This window comes from Lolium rigidum, chromosome 4 (genome assembly GCF_022539505.1).
Source record: "Lolium rigidum isolate FL_2022 chromosome 4, APGP_CSIRO_Lrig_0.1, whole genome shotgun sequence".
Taxonomy (NCBI): domain Eukaryota; kingdom Viridiplantae; phylum Streptophyta; class Magnoliopsida; order Poales; family Poaceae; genus Lolium; species Lolium rigidum.
Genome location: NC_061511.1, coordinates 167,494,753 through 167,506,229, shown reverse-complemented (window position 1 = coordinate 167,506,229; position 11,477 = coordinate 167,494,753).

Below are 11,477 nucleotides of genomic sequence, written 5' to 3'. Positions count from 1 at the left end.
ATATTCTTTGGCTCCCCTTGTATCGAATCAATAAATTGGGTTTTACTTCCCGCGAAGACTGTTGCGATTCCCTATACTTGTGGGTCATCAGGCGGCCGGTCTGACCGGGTGCTGGGCCGGCCTGGACTTCGTCTTCTCCTCTCGCGCATGCCTCCCGCTCCTCCCTCGCGCGACCATGAGATATCTTCATGTCCAGCTCCATGTCCAGCTTCACGCCCATCTTCACGTCCAGCTGCTCTTCTCCTTCTCGTGCGATGCTTGTCTCCTCTTGATACCTGATTATACATAAGTAACAGGACTTAGGCACTATAAAGTTCTCATCAATCAAAGTATCGTTTAGGAACAAGTTCACATGTTGTTTAAGTAGCTTCGCACGAGCCCTTGTAATAGGTCCAATCCGAACTTCATTGGACTTGAGCTTTACAGCAGCTTCATCTTCATCTTGCAATGATGGAGGTAGTGGTGTACTAGGGATGTCCTCATCAGGTGGCGCCAGATAAGCAACATCACCGGTCTTCATCTACAAGCCTCGCTAGTCTTCCACACCTCATCCTCCCTCTCGACTAGCTTGACTTGACCTTGTCGCCCCTTTGGTCTTCGACGCCATCAACCTGATTGAGACACATGCATCCTTCCAAGTGCAACTGACAGCGCACCATGCATATCATCCAAAAAAAACAGAACAAATTCATGTCCGCCTTAGATCCAAATAAGCTGGAACACCTGACTATGCACCCTTCTGAGAAACTAGTGGCTTCGTCCTTGAAAATTTTGTTCTCTTCCACGACAAACAAGCATCAGCAACAGCAGCAAGAAGCAACAGCAGGTGCAGCTGCCGGCCTGGACGTCGGTTCTGTTGGTCTGGGTGCCGGTTCGGCCGGCCAGGGGTCCGGTTCTGCCGGCATGTGGACCGGACCATCCGGCCTGGGGCTCGGTGGGCCGGCCTGGTGGCCGGGTGAAACTCCTCCGCTCCCTGGATGCTGGCCCGGTGGGCATCAGCGCTGTGCCCGCTATGCACCGGCCTGCCCAGTCTGGCAGCCGGCCGCGCCGGCCGTGGCGCCGGACCAGCCGGTCAGTGGGCCGGTCTGCCGGCCGTGGTGCTGGTCCAGCCGGTGGTAGGGCCGGCCTGCCGGGTCGTGGTACCGGCCGCCTGACGGATCTGCTCGTCTTCTCCCCGCGAATTTTCTATAATTCGCGATTTCTTCCTCTTCCTTGATGCCGCCACCTCCTCCACATGAACGAAGGCTTCCTCGATCTTCACCAACAGTTTGGCAACAGATTACCCAATGGCATCCACTCCAAATCGAGAAAAACAACAGCGAGCAGCAATCAAATTGCACCGTGATCAACCTAGCGCTCTGATACCAAGATGATAAGGGTCGTTGGCCCGATCTTTCACGGTGCACCACCTCAATCCCATAGAACCGATAAGTCTCCCAACCACGTGTGAGATACACATAACCTGAAGATGGGGAACGCCAATCCGGCGAGCAACTCGACGAAGAACGCCGAACCTCAAGCTGAATAGACACGCCAAGCTTGATAACGCTCGACGGTTCGAGGACCTTCTCGCACACACGATCACCCTTGACAGACTCAAGAACTATCACGCATTTATTGATGGATAACCGGACGAACGTCCAAGACGCCGTCACGCACGCCGATCCCATAGGGACGGTGATAGTATGAAATCAAAGTTCTACATTATTCTGATTTAACCTAATCTACCAAACCTTAACCGCACCACCACCTTATATGAGAGGGATGGTGGCCGGCCAGCCCCTATTGGGCTGGGGCGCCCCACTATGGGCCTAGCCCTAGTTGGGTTGGACAGGCCCAAACCTAACAGACAGACTAAAAACCCTAGATGACCCACCACATGACCTGGCTACATTATTTCCTAGTAATAATACTACGATAAAATACTGGTACAACCTTAGATTTATCATCGTATCACGGGCTGTCCTAGTGTACCAAACTGCCTGGATCTCCTCATCAGTTACATTAGCCGATTAGGGGTAATACCTACATTAGTTAGCAATGATTTCTGGTGCATGCACTGGTAGAAAAACAGGCTTCCGGGAAGCCCCATTAGTCGCGAAGCTATAGGAACCGCGACTAATGGGGTCTTTAGTCGTGGTTCGTGTGGCGAACCGCGACCAAAGGCCTGGGCCCAGGGCGCACGGTGGCCAGCTGGTGCACGTGGGGGGCTCTAGTCGCGGTTGGCCAGGCCAACCGCGACTAAAGGTGCTCGAAGGCCTTTAGTCGCGGTTGGCTGTGCCAACCGGGACTAAAGCCCCTCCCCTATATATACCCTTCCGACAGCCAACACTTAGCCATTTGGAGCCATTCTCTTCACAAAACTCACAAGTGAGTGTTAGGTTTGCTTTTGGTTCCTCTTATGCACATAAGGTGTTTGATGAAATGCCCCAAGAGCATGAAACAAACATGATATGAAGTGTTGGAGCCACACTTGAGCTTTCTCATTTATTTTTTCCTCCTCGATCGCGGTTAGCAACTTGAACCTTTGATGTGTCATTGATAAAATATGCATGTGTGTAGTTCATTGTTTAATTTATATTGTTTGTAGCTAGTTAGTTTAATAAATGCATGATGGTTAATTATATATTTTATATTATAATAATGCAGATGAATCGGCAATGGATGTACGGTAACCGACTCTCCGGCGAGTTCAGTACGGGTTTGAAAGATTTCCTCGTAGTGGCTAATGCGAACAAGCGTGGGGGTTTTGTTATCTGTCCATGTGTTAACCGTAAGAATCGAAGGGTTACTCTTCCTCAAGAGATGTTCACATGCACCTGCTTCGGCACGGTTTCATGCCAAGCTATAATTGTTGGACCAAGCATGGAGAAAGAGGGGTTATAATGGAAGAAGATGAAGAAGGGGATGATTTCATCGATGAAAGCTATCTTGCTCATTTCGGTGATACTTTCATGGAGGATGCTGAAGGTGAAGGGGAAGGTGAAGGGGAAGGTGAAGGGGAAGGTGAAGAAGAGGCACGTGATGATCCCGTTGATGATCTTGGTCGGACCATTGCCGATGCACGGAGACGCTCGCGAAACTGAAAAGGAGAGGGAGAATTTGGATCGCATGTTAGAGGATCACAGGAAGGCGCCGTACCCCGGATGCGATGATGGTCTGAAAAAGCTGGGCTGCACACTCGGATTTGCTGAAATGGAAGGCACAGTGCAGGTGTAGCTGACTCGGCATTTGAAAACTTGCTGAAAATGTTGAAGAATATGTTTCCAAAGAATAACGAGTTGCCCGCCGATACGTACGAAGCAAAGAAGGTTGTCTGCCCTCTAGGTTTAGAGGTTCCGAAGATACATGCATGCATCAACGACCGCATCCTCTACCGCGGTGAATACGAGAATTTGAATGAATGCCCGGTATGCACCGCATTGCGTTATAAGATCGGAGGCGATGACCCCGGTGACGATGTTGAGGGCCGTAAACCCAGGAAGAGGGTTCCCGCCAAGGTGATGTGGTATGCTCCTATAATACCACGGTTGAAACGTCCGTTCGAGAACAAAGAGCATGCCAAGTTGTTGCGATGGCACAAAGAGGACCGTAAGTCGGACGGGGAGTTGAGACACCCCGCAGATGGAACGCAATGGAGAAAGATCGACGGAGAGTTCAAAGATTTTGCAGCCGACGCAAGGAACATAAGATTTGGTCTAAGTACGGATGGCATGAATCCTTTTGGCGAGCAGAGCTCCAGCCATAGCACCTAGCCCGTGACTCTATGCATCTACAACCTTCCTCCTTGGTTGTGCATGAAGCGGAAGTTCATTATGATGCCAGTGCTCATCCAAGGTCCGAAGCAACCCGGCAACGACATCGATGTGTACCTAAGGCCATTAGTTGATGAACTTTTACAGCTGTGGGGCAGACTCGGTGTCCGTGTGTGGGATGAGCACAAAGAAGAGGAATTTGACCTACGAGCGTTGCTTTTCGTAACCATCAACGATTGGCCTGCTCTTAGTAACCTTTCGGGATCGTCAAATAAGGGATACAATGCATGCACGCACCGCTTACATGAGACTCGAAAGTGTACATTTGCCAAATTTTAAGAAGAACGTGTACCTTGGGCATCGTCGATTTCTTCCGAAAGGTCATCCAAGAAGAAAGAAAGGCAAGCATTACAACGGCAAGGCAGATCACCGGCCGAAGCCTCGCGGAACACACTGGTGCCGAGGTATTTGATATGGTCAAGGATTTGAAAGTCATCTTTGGAAAGGGTCCCGGCGGACAATCAGTTCCGAAGGGAGCCGACGGGCACGCAGCCATGTGGAAGAAGAAATCTATATTCGGGGAGCTAGAATATTGGAAAGTCCTAGAAGTCCGCTCCGCAATCGACGTGATGCACGTTACGAAGAATATTTGCGTGAACCTCCTAAGCTTCTTGGGCGTGTATGGGAAGTCAAATGATACAAAGGAAGCACGGCAGGACCAGCAAAGTTTGAAAGACCCTGATGACCGGCATCCGGAACGGTTTCAAGGTCGTGCCGCCTACGCTCTCGACCAAAGAAGAGAAGGTCATCTTTTTTGAATGCCCGAGCAAGTATGAAGGTCCCGTCCGGATTCTCGTCCAATATAAAGGGAATAATAAACATGGCGGAGAAAAAGTTCCAAAACCCGAAGTCTCACGACCGCCACGTGATTATGACGCAATTGCTTCCGATTGCTTTGAGGGGCTCCTGCCGGAAAATGTTCGAGTAGCCATTGTGAAGCTATGTGCATTCCTCAATGCAATCTCTCGAAGGCAATCAATCCAGAAGTTCTACCACGGTTACGTAACGATGTGATCCAATGTCTTGTCGGCTTCGAGTTGGTGTTCCCGCCATCCTTCTTCAATATTATGACGCACCTCCTGGTTCACCTAGTCGATGAGATTTCCATTCTCCGTCCTGTACTTCTACACAATATGTTCCCCTTCGAGAGGTTCATGGGAATATTAAAGAAATATGTTCGTAACCGTGCTAGGCCAGAAGGAAGCATCGCCAAGGGCTATGGAAATGAGGAGGTAATTGAGTTTTGTGTTGACTTTGTTCCCGACCTTAAGCCGATTGGTCTTCCTCGATCGCGGCACGAGGGGAGACTAAGTGGAAAAGGCACGATCGGAAGGAAATCAACGATATGTATGGACGGCCATTCTCTCGACCGAAGCACACCACACAGCTTCCGACCAATTCCAGCTTGGTGGCTCCGTACTTTGAGAAACACAAGAATATTTTACGCTCGGACAACCCCCGGGAAGCCCGAATCCCGGATTAGGAAGGCCCACATGGAGACTTTCGGCAGCTTGGTTGAGAAAACATTTAATGAATGACGAACATGTTGTAGATCAGTCGTACATGTTGGCCAAGACACCATCTTCGACTATAACGACTTTCCAAGGGTACGAGATAAATGGGAATACATTTTACACGATCGCCCAAGATAAAAAGAGCACCAACCAAAACAAGTGGTGTCCGCTTTGATGCAGCAACCGAGAATGGGCAAAAGGTCACATATTATGGTTACATAGAGGAGATATGGGAACTTGACTATGGACCCTCCTTTAGGGTCCCTTTGTTCCGGTGCAAATGGTTCAAGCTAACAGGAGGTGGGGTAAAGGTGGACCAGCAATACGGAATGACAATGGTGGATTTCAACAATCTTGGTTACCTTGACGAACCATTCGTCCTAGCGAAAGATGTCGCTCAGGTTTTCTATGTGAAGGACATGAGTAGCAAACCGAGGAAACGGAAAGATAAGAAAACGATCAGTACATCATGCGATGATCCAAAGCGCCACATTGTTCTTTCGGGGAAAAGAAACATCGTGGGAGTGGAGGACAAGACAGACATGTCGAAGATTATAATATGTTTGCTGAAATTCCGCCCTTCAAAGTGAACACCGACCCAAGCATTAAGTTAAATGATGAGGATGCTCCATGGATACGGCACAATCGTAAGCAAGCAGGGACACAAGGAAAGAAATGATGTGTAATAATTTATTGTACCAAACTTTGTTGAATGGATCATGTGAATTATATTACCCGTGATGTGTTTGGTGTCCATTTTCGAATGATTCAATTGACTCGAGATAGCACCGATGATACATGAAATTTGGAGTGACTAAGTCATACTCCCGCATACAGGAAATTTGGAGTGACTAATTCATACTCCCGCATACATGAAATTTGGAGTGACTAAGTCATACTCCCGCATACAGAAATTTGGAGTGACTAAGTCATACTCCCGCATACATGAAATTTGGAGTGATTTAGTCATACTCCTGCCTAGGCGTATAATATGCATACTCGTAGTCTTCATAGCCGCCGCCGTTGTACCGGTAGTCGCCGCCGCTTCTAAGTTGCCGGCGTCGTCGTCGCCGCCGTCGTCGCTGTCGCCGGGCGGCGCTCGTGGCTCGAACCGAGGGTAGCGCAGGCGGGGGATATCGCCGGCCGTGATGTAGTCCATGACGCCCTGCAGAGCCCGGCCGTACCACCATAGCCGACGGCCGGCCTCGTGGAAGTTTCCCGAGAGGCGGACCGTCCTCCTCATACCCGGCGAGCGCCCTCTCACGCCGATTGATGAAGAAAGCGTCCCAAGTATGCTGGTTATCGGGATGCCGCCGGGGATTCATCCGCTGCTCCGGCGTGAGGTCGAGGTAGTAGTGGTTCGTGATGGCCGCCCGGCGCGCGCGCACTCCGAGGGACGGGAGGGACCGGCACGCCGCCGGCGCTTAGGCTCCAGCCCGGCAGGGACGCGGTAGCCCGGTGGGCAAGGGTAGTTCGAGGTGCAAAGCTCCTCCACCCGCCGGTAGGTTAGAGTGGGTGCGGTGGAAGCCATGAGAGAGTGATGAGAGATTGTAGAGATGTGATAATGCCGGCCAAGCCGGGCTACCTATATGTAGTGACAAATGGCGGGAAAAATGGGAGCGGGAAGACAGGAGGCGGGAAGAAAGAGGCGGGAAGAAAGTGGCGGGAAGAAAGAGGCGGGAAGAAAGTGGCGGGAAGAAAGAGGCGGGAAGAAAGAGGCGGGAAGAAAGTGGCGGGAAGAAAGAGGCGGGAAGAAAGTGGCGGGAAGAAAGTGGCGGGCAGAAAGTGGCGGGAAGAATTTTTCTGATTTTTTTGATATATTATTTGTATTTTTAAGAATTTGAATTGAATTAGTTTTATTTTTCTGATTTTTTGGATATATTATTTGTATTTTTAAGAATTTGAATTGAATTAGTTTTATTTTTCTGAATTTTTTGATATATTATTTGTATTTTTGAGATTTTGAAATTAATTAGTTTTATTTTTCTGAATTTTTTGATACATTATTTGTATTTTTAAGATTTTGAAATGAATTAGTTCTATTTTTCTAAACTTTTTGATATATTATTTGTATTTTTGAGATTTTGAAATTAATTAGTTTTATTTTTTGAATTTTTTGATATATTATTTGTATTTTTTAATTTTTGAAATGAATTAGTTTTATTTTTCTGAATTTTTTGATATATTATTTTTATTTTTGAGATTTTGAAATTAATTAGTTTTATTTTTCTGAATTTTTTGATATATTATATGTACTTTTAACATTTTGAAAAAGAAAAGAAATTTGAAAAATAGCTTTAGTCGCGGTTGGCCTCACCAACCGCGACTAAAGGGTATTTTTCCGCGGGAACGAAAACCCGTCGAAAATACCCTTTAGTCGCGGTTGGGGTCGCCAACCGCGACTAAAGGTACCCCTTTAGTCGCGGTTGGGGTCCCGAACCGCGACTAAAGGTCGCCCAGTATAAAAGCTGGCGCCGAACCGGCACGCCCCATTCCTCTTCTTCTCCGCTCGATCTTCTCCGCGCGACCTCTCGCAGCCGACGCCACCGTCGGCTGCCCGCCGAACGACCGCCGCCGCCGTCGCCTCACGCCGACCGCTGCCGCGCACGGCCGCCGCCGCCGCGCCCGAGCCGCCTCCGCCGTCGCCTCACACCGACCGCCGCCGCGCGCGCCCGTACGTCGTCTCGTCTTCTTGCCGCCGCGCCGGCCGTGGCCATTCTTCGATCGCCGCCCCGCACGCGCCGCACACGCCGCACGCGCGCACGCGCGCGCCGGCAGAGAGGAGGCGCGCGGCTGGCCGCCGGGTCGCACGCGCGCCCGCCGGGACGGAGCGCAGAGAGGGCCGGCGCGCCGAGAGGAAGGAGAGAGAGAAGCTGGCCGGCCGCCGTTTTTTTTTTCTTTTTTTTGTGTTTTGTTTATTTGTTCTTTTTTATTTGAACTATACTTAACAAAAATGTAAAATATGAATTAGTAACTATATAGTTAACAAAAAATCTTCACTTAAGAAAATTTTCACTTAACAAAAAATCTTCACTTAACAATTTTTTTCACTTAACCAAAAATCTTCACTTAACAAAAAATCTTCACTTAACAAATTTTTCCAAAAAAACACCGCGACCCCGCACAACCACCGTACGTGCTCGACACGCGGACCGAAAACCACCGTACGTGCTCGAGGAAGAAACCACCGTACGACACCGCCGAGACGCGCGCACAGAGAGAGGAAGAAGGGCGCCCGGCCGAAAAACCACCGTACGTGCTCGACACGCGGACCCGCCGTGCTCGTCGACTTTTCATCCCCGTACCGTCGTCCTTCCCCACCGGCGCCCGCGCGCGCGCGCGCACACCGACAGGGGAGAGGGAGAGGCCGGCGGCCGGCCGGGGGCGCGCGCCACACACGCACACATGCAATAGCTAGGGCGGCGCCCGCCGGCGCCCCGGCCCCTCCAATCTCTCCCGGCGCACACACGCGCTCTTCCGCGACACCCTCTCCCACCCCTTCCAGCTCGCCGGCCCCCTCCTTTTGCCACCGCCCTTTCGCCACCGCCACCGCCCCCCTTCTTCACTTAATTAATTTGTTTTGACTACATGTTTTCAGGACTGACATATGGCGGACGATAGAGCTGACCCGATTATGGACAACTATGATCCGGACGCTGAAGAACATATCTTCGGCATCATAAAAGGCGATGTTCTATATGTGCCGACCGGACAAGAAGAAGATGATATCTCTTCTTATCCGAACCTTGAGGGTGAAGATGAAGGGCATGGTCAGCAAGATGGTGCCAAGAAACGTCGATAAACGACGATCTTCAATTGGAAGTAGCAACCACCTCCGGCGCCGAGGTATATATATATACATTGAGCCTCCGGTGATACAAACTAACTGATTTGAATAAATATGTGTGTACTAACGCGCGCGCTCTCTTTCTTATTTTAGCCCTCGGCCGGATCGTCGAAACAATCGAGTACGTCGTCGTCAAAGCGTGGCGCAACCAAGACGATGAAAGCAGGAGAAACATGCACCATCGATGTTGTCGAGGAAGCAACCGGCAGGCCGCCGGAGCCCAAGCAAGAACGCCACCAAGTTTATCGGCCAATGCGGAGCCGTTGTTAGAGACAACGTCTCGATCACCGTCCAGGAGTGGAATGAGCCAAAGAAGGCACGTGTTGGTTTCACTTTTGTCGATAAGAGAACAAAAAAAGATTGCTTCAAAAAGCTTATGGAACATTTCGTTCTACCTCCGGAATACCGCAAATACGATGAGGAGGGTAACAAGATTGCGGAAAACAAGGAGAGGTGCAAGCTAGTCAAACAGTTCGCTCTTTCTAAGATGTCCAACGCATTCCGGAAATACAAGAAAAATCTAGCCCATGACTTTGTCAAGCCGGGCAAGACTCCGGATTTCAAAGGACAATATGAGAAACTGCAACATGATTGGCCAGAATTTGTGAAGCAAAAGAAATCGGAGCAGTTCCTTGAAATATCGAAAAAAATAAGGATAATGCGGCCAAGAAGGAGTACAATCATAAAATGGGGCCAGGAGGGTATCGCTTTTGGCAGCCTAGGTGGGAGAAGATGGAGAACGAGCCGAGGACGCGAGGAATCCGTCCAGGTACGGAGGGATGGGACCCAAGGGCCAAAAGCTGGTGGTACGGGCATGGGGGATCGCTGAACCCGGAGACAGTGGAGTGTGTTTACCAGGGCAAAATAATTACACCCACCCAAAAGCTTATTGAGGCAATGAGGGATGCTCAAGAGGGGAGGATCAAGTTCAATAGAGAGAACGACGCCCTGACAAAAGCCCTCGGGAATCCTGAACACGGAGGACGTGTACGAGGCATGGGGCCCATTCCGTGGAAAATAGGGTTCCCCAGAACGATGACCCGTACGGTTACAGAAGCCGTAAGAGAAAGATGGATCGGGAAGCAGATGTTGTGGCGCGGTTGGCATCGGAAATGGATGTCATGAAGAAAACCGTGAGTGTACTAGTAGCCGAAAGAGATGCAGCTCGGGCGCAGCATGAAGATCATCCATTGGATCTCGGAAGCGGCCAGCAGCCGGAGAAGCAGCGTGGCTTCCACGGAGGCCCCATCGGCCGGTGCACCGACGATCGAAATTACCGCACCGGAGCCTCCGGTGGTCGAAATTACTGCACCGGAGCCTCCTCGCTACCCCGTGGACGATATAAAGGAGATGAAAGCATGTCATCTGTATTATCCTATCGGGAACATGTCCATGAAGGTAGCCATCGGCAGATGCTTTACCACCTGGAGCACTCCACCACAACAACCCCATTCAAGATGGCTATGCTCGTGTCACGGTGGAGGACATAGTCCAAGGGTTTGAGGACCTGGACATTGACATTTCTACACCTGAAGGGGCGACAAGACTTCGAGATGTCAAGCGCCAGTTCATTCTATGGCAGAAGGGCGAGGCGCCAACAAGTCCACCCCCCTACGGTGGTGGTGGTGGCGGCGGTGGCGGTGGTGGTGGTGGTGCTTCACCTACACCTCCTTCACGAGGGCCGACGCCGCCCCCCAATTCACCTCCGGCGGGTAAGCAGCCGCCGCCCCTAGTCCGCCCCGGGCGGGTAGCGCACGCCGCCCCCAATCCACCTCCGGCGAAGAAGCGAAGCAGCAGTCCCGGATTATTAACCCGGACCCTTACGTACCTAAGAAAACAAAGGTACCGGAGGTATCACCGAAGCCTCTCCCCACGAGGCCTTGGGAATGTAGTGCCGAGGAAGTCGAGGCGGGCGCGGCTGCTGATTTAGAGAAATGGAAGGCGAGCCGCAAGAAGAAAAGAGAGCCCGAGCCCAAGCCGTATTTTCTGATGAGCAAAAGAAGTGGGCTAAGTCATTTTTGAACACACCGTCCCAAGCCGCAAAGAATCTACCTGACGACTATGCACGTGAACTAAAGAATCAGGCACGCATATTCAAGGAGAAGAGAGAGCGGGAGGAGGCCGATAAAGCGGAATTACAAAGTGCACAAAGCGGGAAACGAGTTGTTGCCCAGCTCGGGGAACAAAGTAAACAATCGATTGCCCCGCTTATAGTGACAGCCGCCGGTCCGGATGCCCCCGAAATCATAGAAGCTGCGGCAGCACAGGGATTGAGTGTAACGAGTGCCAGAGAACAAGCGG